A 20,453-nucleotide genomic window follows, 5' to 3' on the forward strand; every position below is an offset into this window, starting at 1 on the left:
TGTGAGGATTTCAGCCTATTGTTGCAGCCTATTGTGATTGAAAAACACCATAAAGGTAAAATTAGCATTTGTTCATGTAATAGAAACAGCTCTAGAAACATAATGTAGAAATCTCTCTCCGACCACCTGTACAGAATATATTCAATGTAGAAATATGTGGTTTTTGCATTTTCTAAATCCCACAGCTGACGATTACATTGTGCAGGTATAAGCAGACAGAGGCGATATGTCACATTGTCCTATTGTGTGGACAGATCACAAACAGTGAAAGGGTTATTCATTTTCTGGAAAGCACACATCAGAATCAGACTGTGTGTTTAACCAGTTGTCTGTGTGTAATGATGTGTGTTCAGTCAATGCATAGACCTATTTGTACCGGGTCACTAGGGGTCCGGAGGTCCTTACAATAGATTATCAACCTTCCATCTCTTGTAATAAGAAGGATGCTCTTACTGTGACTTTCAGCAAAAAATAAATAAATATGTTTTTATCATGCAGCCATCAATATTCCTTTTTCTACTTTATCTATATGCTCCAGAAATGACTCACTAAATCTTCTGCTTATTACCTTTGCATGGTTAGTTGCTCATAAGCCATTTGTGGTGTCAGAACTAAACAAGCCCCCACTATCGGTATAATCCACGGCTGAATTTGCTGATTATGATAGACTTCTGATTCACAAACAATAAAGGAGCAGAGTTTTCACATGAATGAACTTGTCAGTGTGTGGAGGTCAAATAGTAATAATATTATGTGTAATTCTGTCTCATAAATTCCTTACTTTATATATTACTGTACAGAAGATTTGACGGTATTGCAGAAAACCCTATGAATTTACAGGCATTTTCTTTTCTACAATGCATTATTTTCTTGGACCACAAACATGTGGATAGACTTGAACTCTCCCAGTGTCTGTGATGTACACTGAACCCCATGGCAGTTAATGAATGACAATGACTGAGGAAAAGTTATTCACACAGGTAGAAGACTAAAAAGATAATTCTTCATAAAATCTATCTCCTCATAACAATTTTCCCCCTGGCGCTGTATCAATGCTATCCCCCCCCCCCCCCTCCCCTATTATGCCCTATTCCCCCTTAAACTGTAATAATGCCCCCTTGGTGTAGGCCCCCCATTAAGAAGGTAAATCTCCCCACATTAGGTAGTTCCTTTATTAGAAAGTCCCCCCATAGGCAGGTATGTCCTCAGGTAGGTAAATACATCTTTGTAATACATAGATTGCCCCCATCCCAGTAAGTAAATACATCAGTAGTTAGGTAAGTAGCTTGGGAGGTACATAGCCAAGTAAGGTAGGTAGGTAGCCAGGTAAGTAAGAAGGTAGCTATGAATGTAGGGAGGTAGATAGGTTTGTAGTTAAATACACACACACGGCTTAGAGGCCCTCCAATATACAAAGAACCAAAGAATCAGCAGAACTTCATTCCTTCAGATGAATCAGTGCATGGCTTTAGTCATCTTGTGTTACAAGCAGCTACATTTCGGCTGTCTCACACAGCCACAGGGCTTGATAATGGCTCTGTGAGACAGCCAAAACTTAGCTGCTTTTAACAAAAGATAAATAAAGCTATGCACTGATTCATCTTAAGGAACGGAGTGCTGCTGATTCTTTGGTTCTATGTTGTAAAAGGTAGGTAGCCAGGTAGGTAAGTAGGAAGGTAAGTAGGTAGCTAGGTAGGTAGCTATGTAGGTAGCAAGGTCAGTAAGTAGGTAGGTTAGTAGCTATGTAGGTATCCACTCCAAGATAGTGATGAGCAGCACAACCCAAAATGTAAAGGTACGGTGGGTGCCATCAGTACAGGCCCGGTCACGTTCTGTCTTGTAGCATATAGGAAAAGATGTTCCGCAGCACTCCAAATTTGTGCAAAAAAATTGTGATTTATTATCCCATAGCAAAGGTGATACAACATTTCACCGTCTCACACCGGCTTTTTCAAGCATCTATGTAGGTCTCGCATCGGCTTTTTCAAGCATTTATGTAGGTATCCAGATAGCTATGTAGGTAGGCATGTAGCTATGTAGTTAAGTAGGTAGCCAGGCAACCAAGTACGTTACCAGGAAGCTCTCCAGGTAGGTAGTCAAATAACAAGAACTGAGTAGCAACAAGTACTAAGTGGCATCAAAACAGGAGATGCAGGAGTTCTGGGCGGGTGAGTATGCCTTTTAAGTTTATTTTAAGTGCACCCTGAGGCATTTAAATTAAACATTCCTGCCTGAAAAAAACTCAAAGGCTATCCTTTTCCCCCATTGCTGATTTACTTTCACCAAAGCATCTGTCTGAATATTACAAACATTAATTCTGTCTTTAAAGGGTTCGTCTCTCTTCCTGTCTCTTAAAAAAAAAAAAACTTCTGACGTCCTACCAACCATCAGAAGATTTTGTCAGTGGGGGTCCCAGGGCTGAGACCCCTACCGATACCTAAAATGAATGGGCAGCAGCTCACAGCTTAGCACTGTGCCCAATTTTTTGTCTTCGGCACTGTCTAACTCTGTTCTTACAGTCATGCTCAATATAAGGATATTCAAAAGAAGCTCAGTTTACACCACTATTCAAAGCTTCAAATTATTTACATTTTTTTCTGACATTTGCAGGTAGTACGCTTTACTAGAAAGTCCCAATGTGGTATGTACAGCTTGTGCTGCCCTAGGCACTCGAATTGAATACACACCATAATGGTTTCACAAGCAATTGAATTTGACCTTGCCAATCTGTGCCTAATATGCAGCAAAAACTGCATGTTACATGCAGATTTTGTTGCAGATTCCCTGTGGATCTCACCCCTATACACTTTCTCCAGGCTTCAGGTCACAGCATTGCAGCGGCAGCTACATCATATAATTCTTCATATACATCATATAATCTTGCTCACCCAGAACCCAGTAATCCAGCACTTCATAGACACCATACTGAAACCGGCAAAAATTATGCTGGAGAACAAATACATGAGTTGGGTATAACCTAATCTGACAAGACATGGGGGAGAGTTATCAAAACCTGTCCAGAGAAGAAGTTGCCTATAGCAACCAATTGATCACTTTTAATTTCTCAGAGGCCTTTTCAAAAATGAAAGAAGCGATCTGATTGGTTGCTATGGGCAACTCAGCAAATTTTCCTCTGGACAGGTTTTCATAAATCTCCCCCAATGATGGTGCTGTGGTAGTTACCTTAGAGAAATATGCTATGACAAAACAAAGCTGCTGGCTGGAGTCACTTTGGAAGTGGCTCAGCAGCACAATCTCCAGATCAGAAGCTGGCACATCAAACCATCCCTGATCTAAATGAAAGTAGTTCTAGAGGCCTTTTTTTTCTTGATACCCCAGGTGGAAATGGCAAGATATTTCTTATCAACTTGCTTCTTGCCAAAGTCAGAAGTATGGGTGGTATTGCTGTTGCTATGGCAACATCTGGAATAGCAGCAACATTTCTGATTCAGGAGATGCACATGCGTTCGCTCAATGCCAACTCATTGTCTGGGATGTGTGCACCAGAGACTTAGGGTGCGTTCACACGCTAGTAACTAGCAGTGGGTTTCCCGTAACAGGAAACCCACTGCGAGTTACGCCCCCTTTCATTTGAATTGGTCCAGGTTGCAGGTTGCCTGCAGCAGAAAACCCAGAACACACCCTAAAAAGATAAAGCTTATGGGTAGGGCCTTGATCTTGCTTGCAGGTGACTACAGTCGGACTGTGCCTATAATACCAATCAGAACCATGTCTGATAAAATAAATGCATACCCTAAGGCATGTCCGCTCTAGCAACAAGTTCAAAGGTTTAAGGTAACCATACATATCAATAACTGCTGGCGAACGGTCAATTGGCCAACAGTTATTTCTCCTGGCATCCCCATACACGTGAATATTCAGCAATGTTGCTGTTTCCTCTATGGAGAGGGGTAGGGTAAACCACAGCCAGACAGCTCTGGTGATAGCTAGTGTTGCTCACGAATATTCGCAAAGCAAATTTTATTCGCGAATATAGCATATTCGCGAATACGTGAATATTCGCGAATGTAGAACTATATATTCGCAATTACCAATATTCTTTTTTTTTTTTTTCCACAGTACACATCACAGTGATCAACCCTCTTTGCCTCCACCTTTTGTGGTGTAAAGAAGGCTCTAATACTACTGTGTAATTTTCGCATATGCTTATTTTTGTATATGCAAATTTGCACATATGTAAATTTGCGCATATTTGAATTTTCGCATATGAGAAAATAAAACGTCAATATTACGAATATGCGAATATATGACGAATATTCGTCCATATATTAGTGAAATATTGCGAATTCGAATATGGCCTATGCCGCTCAATACTAGTGATAGCTTATCTCTCCAAGAACAATAGAGTCAGGCAGTAAAAATCCCAAATGCCCAACCCTTCTCTCCACTGACATCATCTGTTGATGGGAAGTCAGGAGGCCACTGTTACGCCGAGCGCTCGCAGCTTCCTCGCATTTGCAGCGCCCCGGTCAGACCTGCTGACCGGGTGCGCTGCAATATCCCTCTCAGCCGGGATGCGATTCGCGATGCGGGAGGCGCCCGCTCGCGATGCGCATCCCGGCTCCCGTACCTGACTCGTTCCCCATCTGTCTTGTCCCGGCGCGCGCGGCCCCGCTCCTTAGGGCGCGCGCGCCGGGTCTCTGCAATTTAAAGGGCCTCTGCGCCACTGATTGGCGCAGCAGGCTTAATCAGTGTGTTCACCTGTGCACTCCCTACTTATACCTCACTTCCCCTGCACTCCCTCGCCGGATCTTGTTGCCATTGTGCCAGTGAAAGGGTTTCCTTGTGTGTTCCTAGCCTGTGTTCCAGACCTCCTGCCGTTGCCCCTGACTACGATCCTTGCTGCCTGCCCTGACCTTCTGCTACGTCCGACCTTGCTCTTGTCTACTCCCTTGTACCGCGCCTATCTTCAGCAGTCAGAGAGGTTAAGCCGTTGCTGGTGGATACGACCTGGTTGCTACCGCCGCTGCAAGACCATTCCGCTTTGCGGCGGGCTCTGGTGAATACCAGTAGCAACTTAGAACCGGTCCACCAACACGGTCCACGCCAATCCCTCTCTGGCACAGAGGATCCACCTCCTGCCAGCCGAATCGTGACAGCCACCATGTACTTTAGAAGTCAGTGGGTTTGGCTGACTTTAGTCTAAGGTATATGAGCACCTTTACTATCACAACCAACATACAGTATACATTTTATATTGATTCTTAGAAAAATCTATTAGGATGGGATGTTACTAAATGAATAGACTACCTCCACCCAGAGTTTTGAGTATAATAATGAAGACTGTCAGTTCTTCTGAATTATAATAGGATGATGCCTAAACCTCGGCATAAAAAACGCATTGTCTCTAGTACATCGAATGTCGAATGTGTCAGATTTTATTGAAAAAGGCGTGTGTGAGAACTTTAATTGAAAGGAAGGTCAGTGCCATAGGTGAACCCTTAGGAAAGAGGTGAAAGAGTCAATGCTGTTCAATGATCGGATCTGCAAAGGAATCTAAGCAAAAGGGATTAGGTTTCAACCTTTATTTGATGCTAGCACAGGTCTTGAGCTCTGGTTGCACAGAACACAGAGGTAAACAGATAGAATATCGATTGCTTTACTGTGTACTTGTGCTATCTCTCCTGCCTTGTGAAGTGCTTTCTTTGTTTTATATATTGAGCAAAAAAAAGAAAAGAAAAGAAAGAAGGATCCTGCAATTTGGGTACTCCACATGCCATACCATGACCTTAGGTGAGGCAACCGTGTTAAATGGATTGGTCCAGTGAGGGTTTGTGTCTTCCCAGTATAGGTGATTTTGTTTGTTGACCTCACCAGTCATGAAGAAATTTGATAAGGAAAACAAGGGTCTCTGTGAAGTTGATGTGTTTGCCTATCTTTAAATTCTATCCGATGGTCTTTAGTTCTTACTGTAAGATTTAATGTATGAGGACTCAGAGGGGACATTAATAATGTGTGGGGCACATAATTAATGTGTGGGGGACATAGAGGGGACATTATTAATGTGTGGGGGACACAGGCGAAATTATTAACGTGTGGGGGACACAGAGGGGATATTATTAATGTACATAGGCATAGAGGGCACATTATGAATGTGTGGGGGCACAGAGGGGACATTATTAAAGAGAATCTGTCATCAGTATCACCCACACTAACCTGTTGGTACAGGCTTGTAGTGCGGGTGACACTGATATAGAGTTTATCTTTCTGCGCTCCGTGGCTTTGTCATGCCTGTTTTTCTGAATATGCTAATGGGATGGCTTGTTGCACGCAAAACGTTTCCAAGCCCCACGTGCAACCTGACACCACGACTGTGCCACCCATGGAGCACATATATGTTGGCAACTTGTCAAAATGGGATGCTGACATGTATGCACAGACAGGCATGGGGCCCCCCCATTGACTTCAATGGCCCATATGTACAGCTAATGATTATGGGTAATTTCCTGAATTTCATTTTGACAGGTTGCTGACAAATAAAAAGTCCATAGACTTTTTGTTTCACATGGCTGGGGTCCAAGTCACTCAGAGACAGGTCCGGACTACTCTGAGTATGGACTTTTTATACTGACTAAGCATATCCATCCACCTTAACAGCGAAGGAGCATCTGTGTTTTTAGACCATGATCACTACTTGCCTAAAACAGAAAAGGAAAAAACTAATACAAACCTACCATGAGAGCTCATAACCTCATTTCATGATTAATAAGACCCAATGGAATAAGAATAAATGGAAATTCCGGGTGCTCATGCAAGAATTGAACAACCTTCCTCCAGAAAGGGAATACCCTTGAGCACCCCAAAACGCATGGAGAAATGTTCCTTCCTTAGAGTAGCAACAGAAGCCTACACAAGGGGACAGAGCGCGACCGATTGTACTTTGTAATGACAACTTTTCTTTTTTTTTTTTTTACAAATAATGTACCCATGCCTTTTTTTATTACTATTTGGTTATTTATGAAAAAAATAAAAAACGTGTGAGGCTCCCAGTATTTTCATTTTCAGCCAAATACCAATCAAACAGCAACAGCCTGATGTTACCAGGGTGGACGAGGACCATTGTTACTGGCCCTCCCCAGCCTAAATAACGCTGGCCTGTTACTGCCTAGGCCTAAGAGCGCTGTTTTTTTACGCTCCGGGCCTGTTATTATCTGCTCTTCCTGGTACCCCTGTGTTAGTGGGTACCGGGTAATAATTTGGGGTTAGTGCTAGCTGTTTTAGGGCTAGTGAAGACAAGTTAGGAGCAGCAGGGAGAGCCAGAGGGAGGGGAATGAATATTCATAAGCGTGCGGCGCGTGCCAGTTACAGCCACATTTGCATATATAGAAAAACTAAGATTGCGGGCGAACGGCCAGATGGATCCAGGCAAGGTAGGAATCATATGAATCACCATCCCCCGCACTATCAGTCAGTACCTGTGATTAGTGCGGGAGTGAACATGTGACAATTTTTCTTTTAATGTACAAAAAAGAGAAAAAGATGTGTAGCTCACTTAGGGCCAAGGAATATGTACGCAAGGTTAATGGTGATACCTTCACCCAAAAAGGCCAGAACTGTGTAGGATTGGATATAAAATTAATTATATAGACCAGTTCTCGAAGGTGCATAGGAAAATAGAATAGAAAATGGATCCAGTAATATTAAAATAACAATTTATTATGGTATATAATGACAACAAATAAATTAGCCTCCTGTCGCCCTAGCAGGGCCCTTACATCGGGCGAAGGGGCTCAGCAAATGGATATGTTAGATATCAAAAATATAATGTAATAAAATTGGATAAAAACTAAATTAAAATTAAAGTTCAGGAGTGTATACCAACTGGAATGATTAGAAGCTGAATTAATGTGCAATAATATGTGTGGTGTCCCGGCACCGGATTGCATCCGTTGCCTTGTGGTGAGGTCCCCAAAGTCAGAGTCCCTAGGTGTAGGTGGGGTCCTTATCCTTAGCTAGTCCCTTGTCACCCCTTTTGTAATTAAAATTATTCAAATTTAATGTGTATATATTTATATAGTAAGTGTACTTACCTAGTTAGCGTCGCAGGACCTGCGGGTCACGTGATGCGTTCCAAAGACTCTATGGTTTGTAGTTCAAGGACCTTTGGAGGAAGTCAGGTGTTTACCCATCAGGCTATGTAACGGTGAGTGACAGCTGACTTGGACCAATCCAAAAGGGCCCTGCCCATATAAGGGAGCGGCGGCCGTTACTCGCTCTCTTTCCTCGTGGGCTGTTGACAGGGAAGGATCTGCGCTGCTGTCATCAGTGAGTTAGGCCCGAGTCTTGCGGCGACGGCTGATCTTTACAAAACTGTGAGTGTAATCAATCCCTAACCCCTAAATCCGGACAGATCTTCGCAAATTACCCTAAATTCTGAGACTTATATCAAAAGTCAAGGTCCGCAACAACTGTCAGTCACTGAAGTGTATGGAGACTGTATTAATGAGACTGTTACTGTTCATTGGATGTACCGCAAGTCTTTAAGTAAAGTTTATCCAAGTTCAACTACTTGTGAACCTTCAGTCATTTTATGCATGCACCAATCGCTACTGGGAAGGGCGGCGATAGGCCGGAGAATTACCTCAGCATACTAGCCCTCAACCTGGCGTCACGAACAACAGGGTTAAACTTAACCCTTGATATACTGGAACAACACCCTGACTACACTACCTCTACCCCTGAGGCCTACCACATATGCAATAATAAAGTGCACTAGTTTATGGAATAGTTCATTGGTGGCACAGTGAAAAGTTCAGCAATTATGTGGCAAAGGCAAGTTCTATTGATGATGCATAATCGTTGGTGATATAATGGCACTTGGATGACACATGGTTGGTGCACGGCACCACTCACCGATCAAATGGAATATGATGGGGTATGCAGTCCGGGCTGGCACGGTAGCGTCCGGCACTAGGGATTGTACCTGTCTGCACGATGTCACAGAATCTCAGAAGCTCCGGGTCATTCAGCAGTCTTCGGCTGGCACAGGATAGCGTCCGGCCTGATGGAGGATGAAAGAATGATAGCCGTAGCTGACACATGGAGACAGTGGTGAGTCCTGTGCTGGTACGGGAGTCGAGAGCGGCGTCCGCATGTCGGTGATGTGCTGCTAGGGCGCGTGTGATAGTGGTCCCAATATAGGGGGCATCCAGCTGTTGCAAGTGTAAAGTCCAACTTATCAGTTGGTATACAAGCTTTAGGATAGCAGGGGTATGTGGATATAGACGTTTATGCCCCCTATTTTGGGACCACTATCACACGTGCACTTGCAACACATCACCGACACGCGGATGCCAGTCTCGACTCCCGTACCAGCACCGGACTCACCACTGTCTCCATGTGTCAGCTACGGCTATCATTCGTTCATCCTCCATCAGGCCGGACGCTATCCTGTGCCAGCCGAAGACTGCTGAACGACCCGGAGCTTCTGAGATTCAGTGACCGTGCAGACAGGCACAATCCCTAGTGCTGGATGCTACCGTGCCAGCCCAGACTGCATACCCCATCATATTCCATTTGATCGGTGAGTGGTGTCGTGCTCCAACCATGTGTCATCCAAGTGCCATTATATCACCAACGATTATGCATCATCAACAGAACTTGCCTTTGCCACATTATTGCTGAATTTTGCACTGTGCCACCAATGAACTATTCTATAAACTAGTGAACTTTATTATTGCATATTATTGCACATTAATTCAGCTGCTAATCATTCCAGTTGGTATACACTCCTGAACTTTTATTTGAAGTTGGTTTTTATCCAATTTTATTACATTATATTTTTTATATCGAACATATCAATTTGCTGAGCCCCTTCGCCCGATGCAAGGGCCCTGCTAGGGCTCCAGGAGGCTAATTTATTTGTTGTCATTATATACCATAATAAATTGTTATTTTAGTATTACTGGATCCATTTTCTATTCTATTTTCCTATGCACCTAATGTAGCAGAACGTACTTACCTCTGCTACATTAACCTAGCAGAGTGCAATTGCCTCCGATACATAAGCCAGAGCACAATTTCCTTGGCTACATTAAAGGGGTACTCCTCTGGAAACATTTTTTTTAATCAACTGGTGCCATAAAGTTAAATATATTTGTAAATTACTTCTATTAAAAAAATCTTAATCCTTCCAGTACTTATCAGCTGCTATACGCTCCACAGGAAGTTCTTTTTTTTCCCCTTTGTGTCTGACCACAGTGCTCTCTGCTGACACCTTTGTCCATTTTAGCAACTGTCCAGAACAGGAGCAAATCCCCATAGCAATTCTCTCCTGCTCTGGACAGTTCCTGACATGGACAGAGGTGTCAGCAGAGAGCACTGTGGTCAGACAGAGAAGAAATTCAAAAAGAAAAGCATTTCCTCTGGAGCATATAGCAGCTGATTAGTACTGGAAGGATTAAGATTTTTTGAAAGAAGTAATTTACAAATCTGTATAACTTTCTGGCACCAGTTGATTTAAGAAAAAAAAGTTTTTCAGTGGAGTACCCCTTTAATGTAGCAGGGCAAACTCTTATGTGCTACATTAACGTAGCAGAGCGTACTCGCTTCTGCTACATTAACATAGCAGAGGGCACTCGCTTCTACTACATTAACATAGCAGGGGTGTACTTGCCTCTACCACATTAACTTAGCAGTAGGCACTCGCCTCTGCTATATTAATGCAGCAGTTTTCACTGGCCACTGCTACTGTTGCAAAACTACAACTTCCATCCTGCCTGGACAACCTTTGGCTGTCTGGGCATGCTGGGAGTTGTATTCCCTTCACTGTAAAACCAAGCTACACTACACTGGACGCTAAACTATGCTCCAACCACTTGTAAAACTAGTCAGCTACGGTGACTACACGACAGATGTGTAAGACTATGCTAACCCTACGCTATGCTAACTACACTTGTCTCCTGTTGCAAATCCAACTCCCATCCTGCCTGGACAGCATTTGGCTCTCTGAGCATGCTAGGAGTTGTAGTCCCTTCACTGTAAAACTAAACTAAAACTGAACATTTCTGCTCCCTGTTGCTGTATGGAGCTGGACATGTGTGCTCCCCCTTCTGCTTTATGGAGCTGGACATGTGTGCTCCCCCCTTCTGCTGTATGGAGCTGGACATGTGTGCTCCCCCCTTCTGCTGTATGGAGCTGGACATGTGTGATCCCCTCTTCTGCTGTATGGAGCTGGACATGTGTGCTCCCCCCTTCTGCTGTATGGAGCTGGACATGTGTGCTCCCCCCTTCTGCTGTATGGAGCTGGACATGTGTGCTCCCCCCTTCTGCTGTATGGAGCTGGACATGTGTGCTCCCCCCTTCTGCTGTATGGAGCTGGACATGTGTGCTCCCCCTTCTGCTGTATGGAGCTGGACATGTGCGCTCCCCCCTTCTGCTGTATGCAGCTGGACATGTGTGCTCCCCCCTTCTGCTGTATGGAGCTGGACATGTGTGCTCCCCCCTTCTGCTGTATGCAGCTGGACATGTGTGCTCCCCCCCTCTGCTGTATGGAGCTGGACAGGTGTGCTCCCCTCTTCTGCTGTATGGAGCTGGACATGTGTGCTCCCCCCATCTGCTGTATGGAGCTGGACATGTGTGCTCCCCCCTTCTGCTGTATGGAGCTGGACATGTGTGCTCCCCCCTTCTGCTGTATGGAGCTGGTCATGTGTGCTCCCCCCTTCTGCTGTATGGAGCTGGTCATGTGTGCTCCCCCCTTCTGCTGTATGGAGCTGGACATGTGTGCCCCCCCCCTTCTGCTGTATGCAGCTGGACATGTGTGCTCCCCCCTTCTGCTGTATGGAGCTGGTCATGTGTGCTCCCCCCTTCTGCTGTATGGAGCTGGACATGTGTGCTCCCCCCCCCCCTTCTGCTGTATGCAGCTGGACATGTGTGCTCCCCCCTTCTGCTGTATGGAGCTGGACATGTGTGCTCCCCCTTCTGCTGTATGCAGCTGGACATGTGTGCTCCCCCTTCTGCTGTATGCAGCTGGACATGTGTGCTCCCCCTTCTGCTGTATGCAGCTGGACATGTGTGCTCCCCCTTCTGCTGTATGCAGCTGGACATGTGTGCTCCCCACTTCTGCTGTATGGAGCTGGACATGTGTGCTCCCCCCTTCTGCTGTATGCAGCTGGACATGTGTGCTCCCCCCTTCTGCTGTATGGAGCTGGACATGTGTGCTCCCCCCTTCTGCTGTATGCAGCTGGACATGTGTGCTCCCCCCTTCTGCTGTATGGAGCTGGTCATGTGTGCTCCCCCCTTCTGCTGTATGGAGCTGGACATGTGTGCTCTCCCCCCCTTCTGCTGTATGCAGCTGGACATGTGTGCTCCCCCTTCTGCTGTATGGAGCTGGACATGTGTGCTCCCCCCTTCTGCTGTATGGAGCTGGACATGTGTGCTCCCCCTTCTGCTGTATGCAGCTGGACATGTGTGCTCCCCCCTTCTGCTGTATGCAGCTGGACATGTGTGCTCCCCCCTTCTGCTGTATGGAGCTGGACATGTGTGCTCCCCCTTCTGCTTTATGGAGCTGGACATGTGTGCTCCCCCCTTCTGCTGTATGGAGCTGGACATGTGTGCTCCCCTCTTCTGCTGTATGGAACTGGACATGTGTGCTCCCCCCTTCTGCTGTATGGAGCTGGACATGTGTGCTCCCCCCTTCTGCTGTATGGAGCTGGACATGTGTGCTCCCCTCTTCTGCTGTATGGAGCTGGACATGTGTGCTCCCCCCTTCTGCTGTATGGAGCTGGACATGTGTGCTCCCCCCTTCTGCTGTATAGAGCTGGACATGTGTGCTCCCCCCTTCTGCTGTATGGAGCTGGACATGTGTGCTCCCCCCTTCTGCTGTATGGAGCTGGACATGTGTGCTCCCCCTTCTGCTGTATGGAGCTGGACATGTGCGCTCCCCCCTTCTGCTGTATGCAGCTGGACATGTGTGCTCCCCCCTTCTGCTGTATGGAGCTGGACATGTGTGCTCCCCCCTTCTGCTGTATGCAGCTGGACATGTGTGCTCCCCCCCTCTGCTGTATGGAGCTGGACAGGTGTGCTCCCCTCTTCTGCTGTATGGAGCTGGACAGGTGTGCTCCCCCCATCTGCTGTATGGAGCTGGACATGTGTGCTCCCCCCTTCTGCTGTATGGAGCTGGACATGTGTGCTCCCCCCTTCTGCTGTATTGAGCTGGTCATGTGTGCTCCCCCCTTCTGCTGTATGGAGCTGGACATGTGTGCTCCCCCCCCCTTCTGCTGTATGCAGCTGGACATGTGTGCTCCCCCCTTCTGCTGTATGGAGCTGGTCATGTGTGCTCCCCCCTTCTGCTGTATGGAGCTGGACATGTGTGCTCCCCCCCCCCCCTTCTGCTGTATGCAGCTGGACATGTGTGCTCCCCCTTCTGCTGTATGCAGCTGGACATGTGTGCTCCCCACTTCTGCTGTATGGAGCTGGACATGTGTTCTCCCCCCTTCTGCTGTATGCAGCTGGACATGTGTGCTCCCCCTTCTGCTGTATGCAGCTGGACATGTGTGCTCCCCACTTCTGCTGTATGGAGCTGGACATGTGTGCTCCCCCCTTCTGCTGTATGCAGCTGGACATGTGTGCTCCCCCCTTCTGCTGTATGCAGCTGGACATGTGTGCTCCCCCCTTCTGCTGTATGGAGCTGGACATGTGTGCTCCCCCCTTCTGCTGTATGGAGCTGGACATGTGTGCTCCCCCTTCTGCTGTATGCAGCTGGACATGTGTGCTCCCCCCTTCTGCTGTATGCAGCTGGACATGTGTGCTCCCCCCTTCTGCTGTATGCAGCTGGACATGTGTGCTCCCCCCTTCTGCTGTATGCAGCTGGACATGTGTGCTCCCCCCTTCTGCTGTATGCAGCTGGACATGTGTGCTCCCCCCTTCTGCTGTATGCAGCTGGACATGTGTGCTCCCCCTTCTGCTGTATGCAGCTGGACATGTGTGCTCCCCCCTTCTGCTGTATGCAGCTGGACATGTGTGCTCCCCCCTTCTGCTGTATGGAGCTGGACATGTGTGCTCCCCCCTTCTGCTGTATGGAGCTGGACATGTGTGCTCCCCCTTCTGCTGTATGCAGCTGGACATGTGTGCTCCCCCCTTCTGCTGTATGCAGCTGGACATGTGTGCTCCCCCCTTCTGCTGTATGCAGCTGGACATGTGTGCTCCCCCCTTCTGCTGTATGCAGCTGGACATGTGTGCTCCCCCCTTCTGCTGTATGCAGCTGGACATGTGTGCTCCCCCTTCTGCTGTATGCAGCTGGACATGTGTGCTCCCCCCTTCTGCTGTATGCAGCTGGACATGTGTGCTCCCCCCTTCTGCTGTATGGAGCTGGACATGTGTGCTCCCCCCTTCTGCTGTATGGAGCTGGACATGTGTGCTCCCCCTTCTGCTGTATGCAGCTGGACATGTGTGCTCCCCCCTTCTGCTGTATGCAGCTGGACATGTGTGCTCCCCCCTTCTGCTGTATGCAGCTGGACAAGTGTGCTCCCCCCTTCTGCTGTATGCAGCTGGACATGTGTGCTCCCCCCTTCTGCTGTATGCAGCTGGACATGTGTGCTCCCCCCTTCTGCTGTATGCAGCTGGACATGTGTGCTCCCCCCTTCTGCTGTATGGAGCTGGACATGTGTGCTCCCCACTTCTGCTGTATGGAGCTGGACATGTGTGCTCCCCCTTCTGCTGTATGGAGCTGGACATGTGTGCTCCCCCCTTCTGCTGTATGCAGCTGGACATGTGTTCTCCCCCCTTCTGCTGTATGCAGCTGGACATGTGTGCTCCCCCCCCCTCTGCTGTATGGAGCTGGACATGTGTGCTCCCCTCTTCTGCTGTATGGAGCTGGACATGTGTGCTCCCCCCATCTGCTGTATGGAGCTGGTCATGTGTGCTCCCCCCTTCTGCTGTATGGAGCTGGACATGTGTGCCCCCCCCCTTCTGCTGTATGCAGCTGGACATGTGTGCTCCCCCCTTCTGCTGTATGGAGCTGGTCATGTGTGCTCCCCCCTTCTGCTGTATGGAGCTGGACATGTGTGCTCCCCCCCCCCCCTTCTGCTGTATGCAGCTGGACATGTGTGCTCCCCCTTCTGCTGTATGCAGCTGGACATGTGTGCTCCCCACTTCTGCTGTATGGAGCTGGACATGTGTTCTCCCCCCTTCTGCTGTATGCAGCTGGACATGTGTGCTCCCCCTTCTGCTGTATGCAGCTGGACATGTGTGCTCCCCCTTCTGCTGTATGCAGCTGGACATGTGTGCTCCCCACTTCTGCTGTATGGAGCTGGACATGTGTGCTCCCCCCTTCTGCTGTATGCAGCTGGACATGTGTGCTCCCCCCTTCTGCTGTATGGAGCTGGACATGTGTGCTCCCCCCTTCTGCTGTATGCAGCTGGACATGTGTGCTCCCCCCTTTTGCTGTATGGAGCTGGTCATGTGTGCCTCCCCCTTCTGCTGTATGGAGCTGGACATGTGTGCTCCCCCCCCCCCCCCCTTCTGCTGTATGCAGCTGGACATGTGTGCTCCCCCTTCTGCTGTATGGAGCTGGACATGTGTGCTCCCCCCTTCTGCTGTATGGAGCTGGACATGTGTGCTCCCCCTTCTGCTGTATGCAGCTGGACATGTGTGCTCCCCCCTTCTGCTGTATGCAGCTGGACATGTGTGCTCCCCCCTTCTGCTGTATGGAGCTGGACATGTGTGCTCCCCCTTCTGCTTTATGGAGCTGGACATGTGTGCTCCCCCCTTCTGCTGTATGGAGCTGGACATGTGTGCTCCCCTCTTCTGCTGTATGGAACTGGACAAGTGTGCTCCCCCCTTCTGCTGTATGGAGCTGGACATGTGTGCTCCCCCCTTCTGCTGTATGGAGCTGGACATGTGTGCTCCCCTCTTCTGCTGTATGGAGCTGGACATGTGTGCTCCCCCCTTCTGCTGTATGGAGCTGGACATGTGTGCTCCCCCCTTCTGCTGTATAGAGCTGGACATGTGTGCTCCCCCCTTCTGCTGTATGGAGCTGGACATGTGTGCTCCCCCCTTCTGCTGTATGGAGCTGGACATGTGTGCTCCCCCTTCTGCTGTATGGAGCTGGACATGTGCGCTCCCCCCTTCTGCTGTATGCAGCTGGACATGTGCGCTCCCCCCTTCTGCTGTATGGAGCTGGACATGTGTGCTCCCCCCTTCTGCTGTATGCAGCTGGACATGTGTGCTCCCCCCCTCTGCTGTATGGAGCTGGACAGGTGTGCTCCCCTCTTCTGCTGTATGGAGCTGGACAGGTGTGCTCCCCCCATCTGCTGTATGGAGCTGGACATGTGTGCTCCCCCCTTCTGCTGTATGGAGCTGGACATGTGTGCTCCCCCCTTCTGCTGTATGGAGCTGGTCATGTGTGCTCCCCCCTTCTGCTGTATGGAGCTGGACATGTGTGCTCCCCCCCCCTTCTGCTGTATGCAGCTGGACATGTGTGCTCCCCCCTTCTGCTGTATGGAGCTGGTCATGTGTGCTCCCCCCTTCTGCTGTATGGAGCTGGACATGTGTGCTCCCCCCCCCCCTTCTGCTGTATGCAGCTGGACATGTGTGCTCCCCCTTCTGCTGTATGCAGCTGGACATGTGTGCTCCCCACTTCTGCTGTATGGAGCTGGACATGTGTTCTCCCCCCTTCTGCTGTATGCAGCTGGACATGTGTGCTCCCCCTTCTGCTGTATGCAGCTGGACATGTGTGCTCCCCCTTCTGCTGTATGCAGCTGGACATGTGTGCTCCCCACTTCTGCTGTATGGAGCTGGACATGTGTGCTCCCCCCTTCTGCTGTATGCAGCTGGACATGTGTGCTCCCCCCTTCTGCTGTATGCAGCTGGACATGTGTGCTCCCCCCTTCTGCTGTATGGAGCTGGACATGTGTGCTCCCCCCTTCTGCTGTATGGAGCTGGACATGTGTGCTCCCCCTTCTGCTGTATGCAGCTGGACATGTGTGCTCCCCCCTTCTGCTGTATGCAGCTGGACATGTGTGCTCCCCCCTTCTGCTGTATGCAGCTGGACATGTGTGCTCCCCCCTTCTGCTGTATGCAGCTGGACATGTGTGCTCCCCCCTTCTGCTGTATGCAGCTGGACATGTGTGCTCCCCCCTTCTGCTGTATGCAGCTGGACATGTGTGCTCCCCCTTCTGCTGTATGCAGCTGGACATGTGTGCTCCCCCCTTCTGCTGTATGCAGCTGGACATGTGTGCTCCCCCCTTCTGCTGTATGGAGCTGGACATGTGTGCTCCCCCTTCTGCTGTATGGAGCTGGACATGTGTGCTCCCCCTTCTGCTGTATGCAGCTGGACATGTGTGCTCCCCCCTTCTGCTGTATGCAGCTGGACATGTGTGCTCCCCCTTCTGCTGTATGCAGCTGGACATGTGTGCTCCCCCCTTCTGCTGTATGCAGCTGGACATGTGTGCTCCCCCCTTCTGCTGTATGCAGCTGGACATGTGTGCTCCCCCTTCTGCTGTATGCAGCTGGACATGTGTGCTCCCCCCTTCTGCTGTATGCAGCTGGACATGTGTGCTCCCCCCTTCTGCTGTATGGAGCTGGACATGTGTGCTCCCCCCTTCTGCTGTATGGAGCTGGACATGTGTGCTCCCCCTTCTGCTGTATGCAGCTGGACATGTGTGCTCCCCCTTCTGCTGTATGGAGCTGGACATGTGTGCTCCCCCCTTCTGCTGTATGGAGCTGGACATGTGTGCTCCCCCCTTCTGCTGTATGCAGCTGGACATGTGTGCTCCCCCCTTCTGCTGTATGCAGCTGGACAAGTGTGCTCCCCCCTTCTGCTGTATGCAGCTGGACATGTGTGCTCCCCCCTTCTGCTGTATGCAGCTGGACATGTGTGCTCCCCCCTTCTGCTGTATGCAGCTGGACATGTGTGCTCCCCCCTTCTGCTGTATGGAGCTGGACATGTGTGCTCCCCACTTCTGCTGTATGGAGCTGGACATGTGTGCTCCCCCTTCTGCTGTATGGAGCTGGACATGTGTGCTCCCCCCTTCTGCTGTATGCAGCTGGACATGTGTTCTCCCCCCTTCTGCTGTATGGAGCTGGACATTTATACTTCCCCTTCCTGCTGTATAAGTACTGACTAATTAACTACTCTCTCGGAGCTGCTCCCTCCTCCCTTCACTGAGCTCCGATCTGCTAGCTGTTCCCTCTCTCCAAAACCCTTTACTGAGCTCCGATCTGCTATCACTGAGCTCCGATCTGCTATCACTGAGCTCCGATCTGCTAGCTGCTCCCTCTCTTCACAGCCCTTTACTGAGCTCCGATCTGCTATCACTGAGCTCCGATCTGCTAGCTGCTCCCTCTCTTCACAGCCCTTTACTGAGCTCCGATCTGCTATCACTGAGCTCCGATCTGCTAGCTGCTCCCTCTCTTCACAGCCCTTCTCAGCCAATCACGGCAGCTGTTACAATGCTCTGCCCTGCCCTCCACTGTGTGTTTGTTTGGCAATCTTCGGAGAGCTGAGGGGAGGAGCGGACGCACGGCTGCACAGGACGCAGATAATCCCTCACACCGGCAGGAAGGTATGTCCGGTGTGCGGCACTCACAGCGTCTTATGTACTGTGCTTCTTCTGACTGCCTGTGACGTCAGTGTTCGGTCACGTATTGTGGTCCTGGTACGATGTGTACTGCTGAGCTAGCTACCTGCCAGTGCTGAACATGGCAGAGCAGGGTATGGCCAAGCCTTCCACTAATCGGGGATAAACTTTCCTATTTTTGGTCTGTGAAGGGGGCAATACAGCTTCTCAATGTGACTGCGATGCAGCTATGGCTTCCTGTCGTTGTGACATAACATGTATATCCTGGCAGAGACGTCTTCATTCATTACTATAGGTAGTTGGCCCAGGCCTTACTTAGATGGTTGTATTCTGTGTGATGGCTTTGAGGCCCGGCCCCCACGGATCACCATAGTATTCCTGTTCCCATAAACCTCAGGGGAAGGGTCTGGGTCTTGTAACACAGATATTCGAATGCAGCATTATATCATGTAGCTGGTCCAGAATCATTGTTTGACAGACATGAGAAGTCTTAGCTGTTTGCCACTGTACACCAGTGTTTCCCAACCAGTGTGCCCTCAGCTGGTGCAAAACTACAACTCCCAGCATGCCCAGACAGCCTTTGGCTGTCCGGGCACCCTGGGAGTTGTAGTTTTGCAATAGCGGGAGGAATACTGGTTGGAAAACACGGCATTACACACTAGTGATGGCATTCTCATATCCCATTTTTACATAAAAACATAAGGAAACAATTCTATTAAAGGGGCCCAAAAAAATTTTAGTTTTGGACTTGACTGACTTAAAGGGAAAGTGCCCTCAAAAAGTGACCTGTCAAGTTTTTATGTTAAAGTGTCAGTGGTATTTGAAAAAACCTTTCACATGTTGTCCAGACACGTCAAAATTTTAGCCCTCATCAGGTCTCAATCCTGAGACCCGCTACAATTTTGAAGATTAGCTGGCTTGGCAGGAGTTGGATTTGATTGGTGGCCGTAAAGTGAAGCACGCGCTGTCGCACACTTCACCCGGTTGTTATTCATGCTTGCAGCAAGTTTCAGAGACCTGCTGTCATCTAGATTTTTAAGGGACAAATAACACTAGCACTGTAATATTTCTTTTTAAGAATTTTTGGTGATTTTATTTTCCATTTTTACTATTTATATTATAAAATAATTTTGAAATTTTGCAGTTTCCATTATGGCCACTAGGGCTAAAATTAAGTTGAGACTTTCTGTTCTGAACAGATTACTTCACAGTAGTGCCATCCTTATCAACATAGACAGGATTACAGTAAAAAGTGACACCATTTTATAGCTAACAGAGGTGCGCACAATAGCTGTTGCTCATTGCTTAGCCTCCTCCTCCCTGTAGAATGACTTGATATTAAATGATACTGCTGACTGTGTCAATAGCTCATGCTGTAAAGCATATCTCTACATTCCTTTTTGTCCCTCTTGTTGAAGTGACACATTTTTGTTTTTTCTGAGAGGACAAAAAACATAGACTCCCACAAAATTCAAACTTCTTGGGGGAATTTGTCCCACGAGATAGGGGATAGATGTGAGATCATGTGGTGTGCAACTGTTTGGCCCCTCCCATGATCTCCTGAATGGCACCACTGTGGATAGCGGATAAGATAAATTAAGTCCGAATACTCTTTAAAGAGGACCTGTGAACAACCCGTTAAAGAAAACTGTAGTGGTATATAACTTATCCCCTATTTGAAGGGGATAAGTTATAGATTACCTGGGGTCCATACACTGGGGCACCCCGCTATCTCCTGTATTGGGCCCTGGCAGTGTGCAGGAAGAGGGCGTGTCCGTCCTCAGCATGACATGACATGATGCCCCTCCCATACATCCCATAGAGATACATGGAGGGGCATGTTAGCCACAGCGTCATGTGGGGACGAAGCGCACCCTTCATGTGGACTGCCGGGACCCCATACAGGAGATCGCA

At 48.7% G+C, this 20,453-nt stretch overlaps 1 protein-coding gene across 3 annotated transcripts in view; it reads left to right on the forward strand.

The window, feature by feature from the left end:
• Positions 1-20,453, forward strand: part of TANGO2 (transport and golgi organization 2 homolog) — a 217,248-nt gene that overhangs the window by 40,652 nt on the left and 156,143 nt on the right. The window contains exon 1 of one of the 3 annotated variants that reach the window (XM_056532598.1): positions 18,342-18,524. The exons of the other annotated variants lie outside the window; for them this stretch is intronic. The gene's annotated coding sequence lies outside the window, so the exon portion shown is untranslated. Of the gene's footprint in view, positions 1-18,341; positions 18,525-20,453 lie in introns of those variants that run through there. 3 annotated transcript variants of the gene reach the window in all.

Source organism: Hyla sarda, chromosome 1 (assembly GCF_029499605.1).
Source record: "Hyla sarda isolate aHylSar1 chromosome 1, aHylSar1.hap1, whole genome shotgun sequence".
Lineage (NCBI taxonomy): Eukaryota > Metazoa > Chordata > Amphibia > Anura > Hylidae > Hyla > Hyla sarda.